The sequence below is a fragment of the Protomyctophum parallelum genome (assembly GCF_964188405.1).
Source record: "Protomyctophum parallelum genome assembly, chromosome: 6".
Lineage (NCBI taxonomy): Eukaryota > Metazoa > Chordata > Actinopteri > Myctophiformes > Myctophidae > Protomyctophum > Protomyctophum parallelum.
Window position 1 is genome coordinate 22,568,336 of NC_139701.1, and position 6,239 is coordinate 22,574,574.

Sequence of the window (6,239 nt, forward strand, 5' to 3'; positions counted from 1 at the left end):
TCATAATGCATAATGCATAAATCGGGTAGTTTCACCATTTGTTGTGCAAAAGGATCTGTGATCCCAACATTTGTAATTGGTGTGTTCTTCTCTTCTCTCTTCTTCTCCTCTTCTTCTCCTTTTCTGGCGCTGTTCCTTTCAAATTCATGAGACATTGAAGAGTCTTAAAATATGGACAGAACCATATGAGAGGAATTGGCCAATAATTATTCTTAAACAGTAATGACAGGGCAACAGATAATGTTAAATTCTGGAAATGTAAATAATGTGAATGTGATTTAGGAAATCGGTATTTGAACAGCTACGTATAAACACACCCCGCCCCCACATTTCCCGTAGAGCGTCGCAGTCCCGCCCCCTTTCAGAACGACGAGGGCACCAGGAAATAATTCCCCATTCATTTTTCCCATAGATGTTTCACAAAGTATTTATTTAAAGGTATTATGACATTATTTATAACATAATTTTAACAACATTAAAAGTCTTGGCCATGGTCCTTCAAACGTGTCTAAAAAGTTTGAACACTCAACTCCAACTCCATTTCTTGCCAGGAGTTTTTGTGTATGTGTAATCTGCATCCTGAGAAGCCATGGAAAAACACATTCTTTTAGCCTGTAGATGTCGGTAATTCCCCCTTTCCTGTCAACCCAAGATGCGCTTCTTTGACAACGGTAGGAACGTCACCGTCAAAAATAAAAGAGTCATCTAGGCCAGTTGGTATCCAGTGTAAGGACTTGTGTTGATTGACACAGCCAACAACAGAGCAGATAGATTTTTCTCTAGAAGCCATTATTAGTAAGTATTACAAAGAAACAAAGTAGCGGTCACAATGAGGAAGTAGGGGGGAGAGGAGAGGGGCGGGGAAGATAGGGTAGGCAGGGAGCAGAGGGGAGGGGGCGGAGGTTTAGCAGGGATCTACGTATATGCCTGCCGTCCAACCAGATGAGACATTTTTGCATAATTATTCACAAAAGTCCAGACAGCAGAGAATACACTGAATGTTCAAACTTCGTTTTTTTTGGTGAAATTGATGTCAAGAAAAGCCAAAAAAGCCAAAAAATCTGAGTTGACAAATTATGTCAATAAACTAAATTTAAAAGTCTTTAAATAAATACTTTTTGGAATGTCTATGGGGAATATGAATTGGGAATTATTTCCTGTTGCCCTCGGGACTGCGACGCTCTATACTCAAGGCTGTTGTGGTCAGTTGTGTAAGAATCCCTGTTAAACTCTCCCAAGCTCCATATAAAGAAATACAGGGACATTTATCATCAATGTACCTTTAATTTCGCGTATATCTATTCTACGTCCGAGCATAGACATGGTAACGCCCCGCCTGCCTCTGATTGGCCTACTGACACTGCCCGTCTTGCCTGTCCTCCGAGATGCAAGGGTACTCCGTGGTGGGAAATAATACAAGTACAAGAGAGCAAAACGCGACAGTAACTGTAACTTGAATTTTTGTAGAAGATGCAAACTAATATTGTTTGTGCCGTTTGCTTTGATTGAATAATTGATTGAACACGTATGTATGTCTCATAGTAAACTATAACTATTTAACTATAACTATTATACTAGAAAAGATAAAGATCAAGGTATTAATCTAATTATAGTAAACTAATACTCACTAAAAAGATAAAGATCAAAGGAAAAGAGACCTTTTTACAGTACAATAATGTTTCAAGTTGTATGTATGTATAATACAAATAAACAGGCCAATGGCATAAACAATATTAGTTTGCCTCTTCTACAAAAATAAAAGCGTGAGCCAAGCTGCCATGCGGCAGACTATCCAGCATGTATTTTCCACCTCGGAGGAAACTGGTAAGGCCGGCAGTGTCGGTAGGCCAATCAGAGGCAGGCGGGGCGTTACCATGTCTATGCTCGGTTGTAGAAAAGATATACGCTTTAATTTCACAGCTAACAGTATGGCTTCCACCACATCGTATTTGCATTTGAATGCTAGCTATTTACAGTGTACAACTAATACAGTGTACTAGTACAGCTTCCTCCACTCATAATAATAATAATAATAATAAAACTTTATTTATATAGCACTTTTTTAAACCAAGTTAAAAAGTGCTTGAACAATCAAAACAATATAAAACAAACAATAATGCAATAATGGAAATAATAATAGAAACAAATAAATAAGCAATAATACATGAAATAACTTAAGGAGGTAAAAAGGCCAACCTATATAAATGTGTTTTTAAGAGAGATTTACAACTCGTTAAGGTCTGGTTAACCTCAGTTCCTCTGGTAGGCTGTTCCAGAGCCCTGGGGACCCTTACAACAAAAGCTCAATCTCCTTTGGTCACTAATTTAGCCTTGTGACTCTCCTTTAGTAGACACAGACCAGAATCTAAGGGTACGTCAAGGTACATAGTATTCAACCATTGTACATAAATAGTTGGGAGCAAGACCATTAAGAGCTTTAAAAGGCAACTCATGATGTCATTACTGTGATTCCATTCTGCTACCTGTACAGCTGCCCTTTCAGAATTTTAAACATGCTGTTTATAATTTTTGAGTGGTGCAACCACTCCTACAACCAGCAATGTCCATGTACACCTATGTACCCATGTGTGTGGCATGTGGTCATGAGCACCAGTATATGACTATAGGGTACCAGTAGGGGGCGCCAGAAACAGAGAGGGATAGTGCTGCAATGTTGCCTGCTAATGAGAGAGAGAGAGAGGTGGTGTGGGGGGGGGGGAGCTGCACCACTCAGTTCACACAGGTGTGATTTTTCATTAAACAAAAGTTATATATAGTCTTTCATTTTGTCACAATAACACCAGCGGACTGACCTCATGCTTCCTTCTATGCATGAGCAGCTGTCCAAGCTGCTTAGCTACTGATATTATTGTCTAGATACTATATGGCCTAGTAATAGTATATAGCTGAAGTTGTCCCTTATCTGTGGCCCTACCTTTAGGAATGGTCAAAAAGTCTTCACCAGGCCAAATAGACTACTAGAGCACTGAAGTTTGACGTCAATATCGGTAGCGGGCGCTAAGTCCACAGATTCATGTACTTTTTATTTGCATCGTAATCCCCATATGGGGATTTTAGATCGCCTTATATAAGAACTGTGTTTGTTTCATCCTGGCCATTACACTCATATGGATATGAAGAATCAACAGAACTGACAGAGAAAATGCTAATGTTACTGCTGCCAAATTACTGTAGTTATTTTTTTTGCTAGAAACGGACTGTATCATATATGACTGACTGACTGTCTTAAACGATACACCTCCCCGACAATATCGCCAAGACAGTTTGTTTATTTTCGAACCACAATTCTTATGAGATGATTTTAAGATGACCCCATGTTATTCTCTATAGAGAAAAACTTCTGTGAACCAGGGGATGAGCGAGTGACGTCAGGACTTTGGCGCTCTATTAAAAGTTCTTCAGCTACATTAAAAACAAAGTGTGTGAGTATAGGCTACAAGCTAGATGGTGTGTTAAGTACCTACAGATGAGTAAAAGATAACTGCATGTCTGAACATGTTTCCTCCTGCAGCCATTATTATCTGTGATTGCTCTGCCTTGTTTCACCACACTGTTCTCTGTCATGTCTTTATCTGATGGCATGTATACGTGGTCGTACCACGGTGCATAAATTAGGCATTATGGTTGGCGTTGGTAGGGCAGTGGCTGCCACCGTGCACTGATTTATCAGAGGGTTGACGCCAGTCTCCACCTCGCTCTCCCCACTTTCTTATTATACTAACTATAGATTAGCTACTCTGTACCGGCCAAATATTCAAATACACCACATTGTATAACAACAAGGTAACAGTGGGAAGCCATTCAAGATTTACAGTTCTTAATTGTTAGATCTCATTATAGGCTACAGGTAGAAGAGTAACATTTTGGTGTTTCAGCTCCTTGGCATTGCACTAATCATGAGAAAATGGTAAAAAAATAGAAATAACATCATAATATTTTAGGCAGTAAATCATGCTAAAATATAATAAAATACAATAGCTATAGATTACTTACTTACTCTTAGTCATCCCATGGCCTATTGAGCAGTCATGGATCTCCAGTGCTCTCATACCTCTGCTGTGCGTAGCAGGGTTTGGAAGCTGCAGCCAGTCCCTTCCTTGATGTTGTCCACCCAGGACTTTTTCTCTGCCTGCCGCTTCTCTGCTTTCCCTCTACTGTCCCCTGTCGGATGGTCTTTGACAGTGAGGTATGTCTTGTGACATGAGTCACATGACCATACTAGGCCAGTTTGCGCCGCTTTTGTCTGGTCAGATGATCATATATGTAGCATCCTTCTGCAGCACTTGTTTTCGCTGTCCGCTGTGAGTGTCCACCTCTCACAACCATTGAGTAGGGTGGAGAGTACAAGTGGTGAGTTCCTGAGTTCGGCTTTTAAGTTTGGCATTTAAGGTCAATGTCATCTGCGAAGTGGAGGATGGAGTTTGGTCTTCCTCCGATGAATATGGAGGTGCGGATTCCAAGATCCAGGAAGATGTTAAATAAGACAGGGGACAGGGGACAGACGGACACTGATCGTTGTTTTAAAAGGTTCTCCCATGGTGTTGTTAATGAGAACTGCACTGCTCGAGTGTGTGAAAAGTGCTTTGATGACCTGTATGAGGTTATTGTCAAAGTTGTAGTTTCTGAGAACCTGCCACAACCCTTCATGCCAAACACGATCAAAGGCTTTTTTGAAGTCGATGTTGAAAGTTGTGATATAGATCGTGTTGGTGCTGTAGGTGCTTCTCAATCAGTAATCTGATGTTGAAGTTGAAGATTTGCTTGGTGGTGCTTTTAGCCTTGTTGTTACAATGCCATTTACACTAGCACACCTGTCCTTTAGTTAGCAGTAACCAACAGAATGTGGCAAATGCCTGACTGCTACACTATGTCACCTATTCATTCTGTCAGGATCTCTTCTGCTATGATATGTCAAATGTTTTAGCCCTCCTCCGAGTACTCTGGCAATTAATGGCATTGCAACCTACTGCAGACTTTGTCAGGGTGGGAAGTGTGTGCACGCTGCAATTTCTGAGTGTTCTGGAGTGTTGGTAAAAAAGAAGAAGAAAAAAACTGCTGGAAAAAGGAAGAGGGGGGATTTGGTGGGGCGGTCTCACACAATGACATTGTCTGAACTACAGCCTTCTCAGCGTGCCGTGCCTCAGCGACAGCCCTTTAGTAGTTCCTGTCAAACAGAGCATTCTTGCTTTTAGTTCACCTTAAGTGTCTAGACAGTGGTTTTCCTGCTCCGTTGGTTCCCCTGGATTGAGGCCAAATCTTCACTCTTGGCAGTGATAAGAGTCTTATCTTGCTGTTAGAGGGGCTAGAGACTGGAGCAGAGCTCAAGTGAGTGTCACTCAGGTGAGAGTGTGGGCACCTTAGCAGGCATAGTGGCTGCTCACTGCTGACAAAGGAAATGAGGAGCAGACGCATCAGAAATGCATATTCACTTGCACTGATATTTATATTCAAGATTTATTGTGTGGTGGTCGGGCATGGTAATTTCCAGCTGCAAGGGCGTCTTTATTCTACCGTAATTGTCAATTCCTGTGGGGTGAAAAGGATGGAAAACACATTTTTCGAGTTTATTTATTTTCTCCTCGCCCTGACTCTACAGGGAGTGCAGATCTTACTTATTCCATCCCCACCATTGTTTAGTATTATTCTGTGGTAGAACATTCTTTACAATACACAAGGGCAAGTGAAGGTGGTAAGTAAACAAATGCGATAAAAAACTTCCAAAGTTGTGGACCATACAAAATATCTACTGAACAATACAAAACAGCAGTTCTCACAGCAAGCTTTTTGCCTCCATGCAATACAATGATAAAATAGAAGATTGAGGTCAGCCACAGACGCACACTCAACAGCCCTTGTATTCCTCCTGACAAAGGGCATGAGGGTAATACAACGCGTATTCAAACCATTCATGGCTTTATGCTCGTCTGTCCTGGAAATTGTCTGTTGTGAAAAGTCCAAGGTCCCTCAAGTAAAACTCAATCCATGAATTGTGTGATGGTCCTTGTTTGATGTCCATTGTGACTCTATTCCCCAGCCAGGTAACACAAGAATACTGCTTTTATTCTGAGCATAGTTGATCCACAATTTTGGCAACTGGTCCTTAATTCCACTCTATGCGAGGTACTGTAACTCTCCAGCTTGAAGTAAGACTCTTTTCTTTCCACACTGAATGGGGGGCTTGTGTTGCAAAATGAAAGGGATTCAATAGATTTGGATGA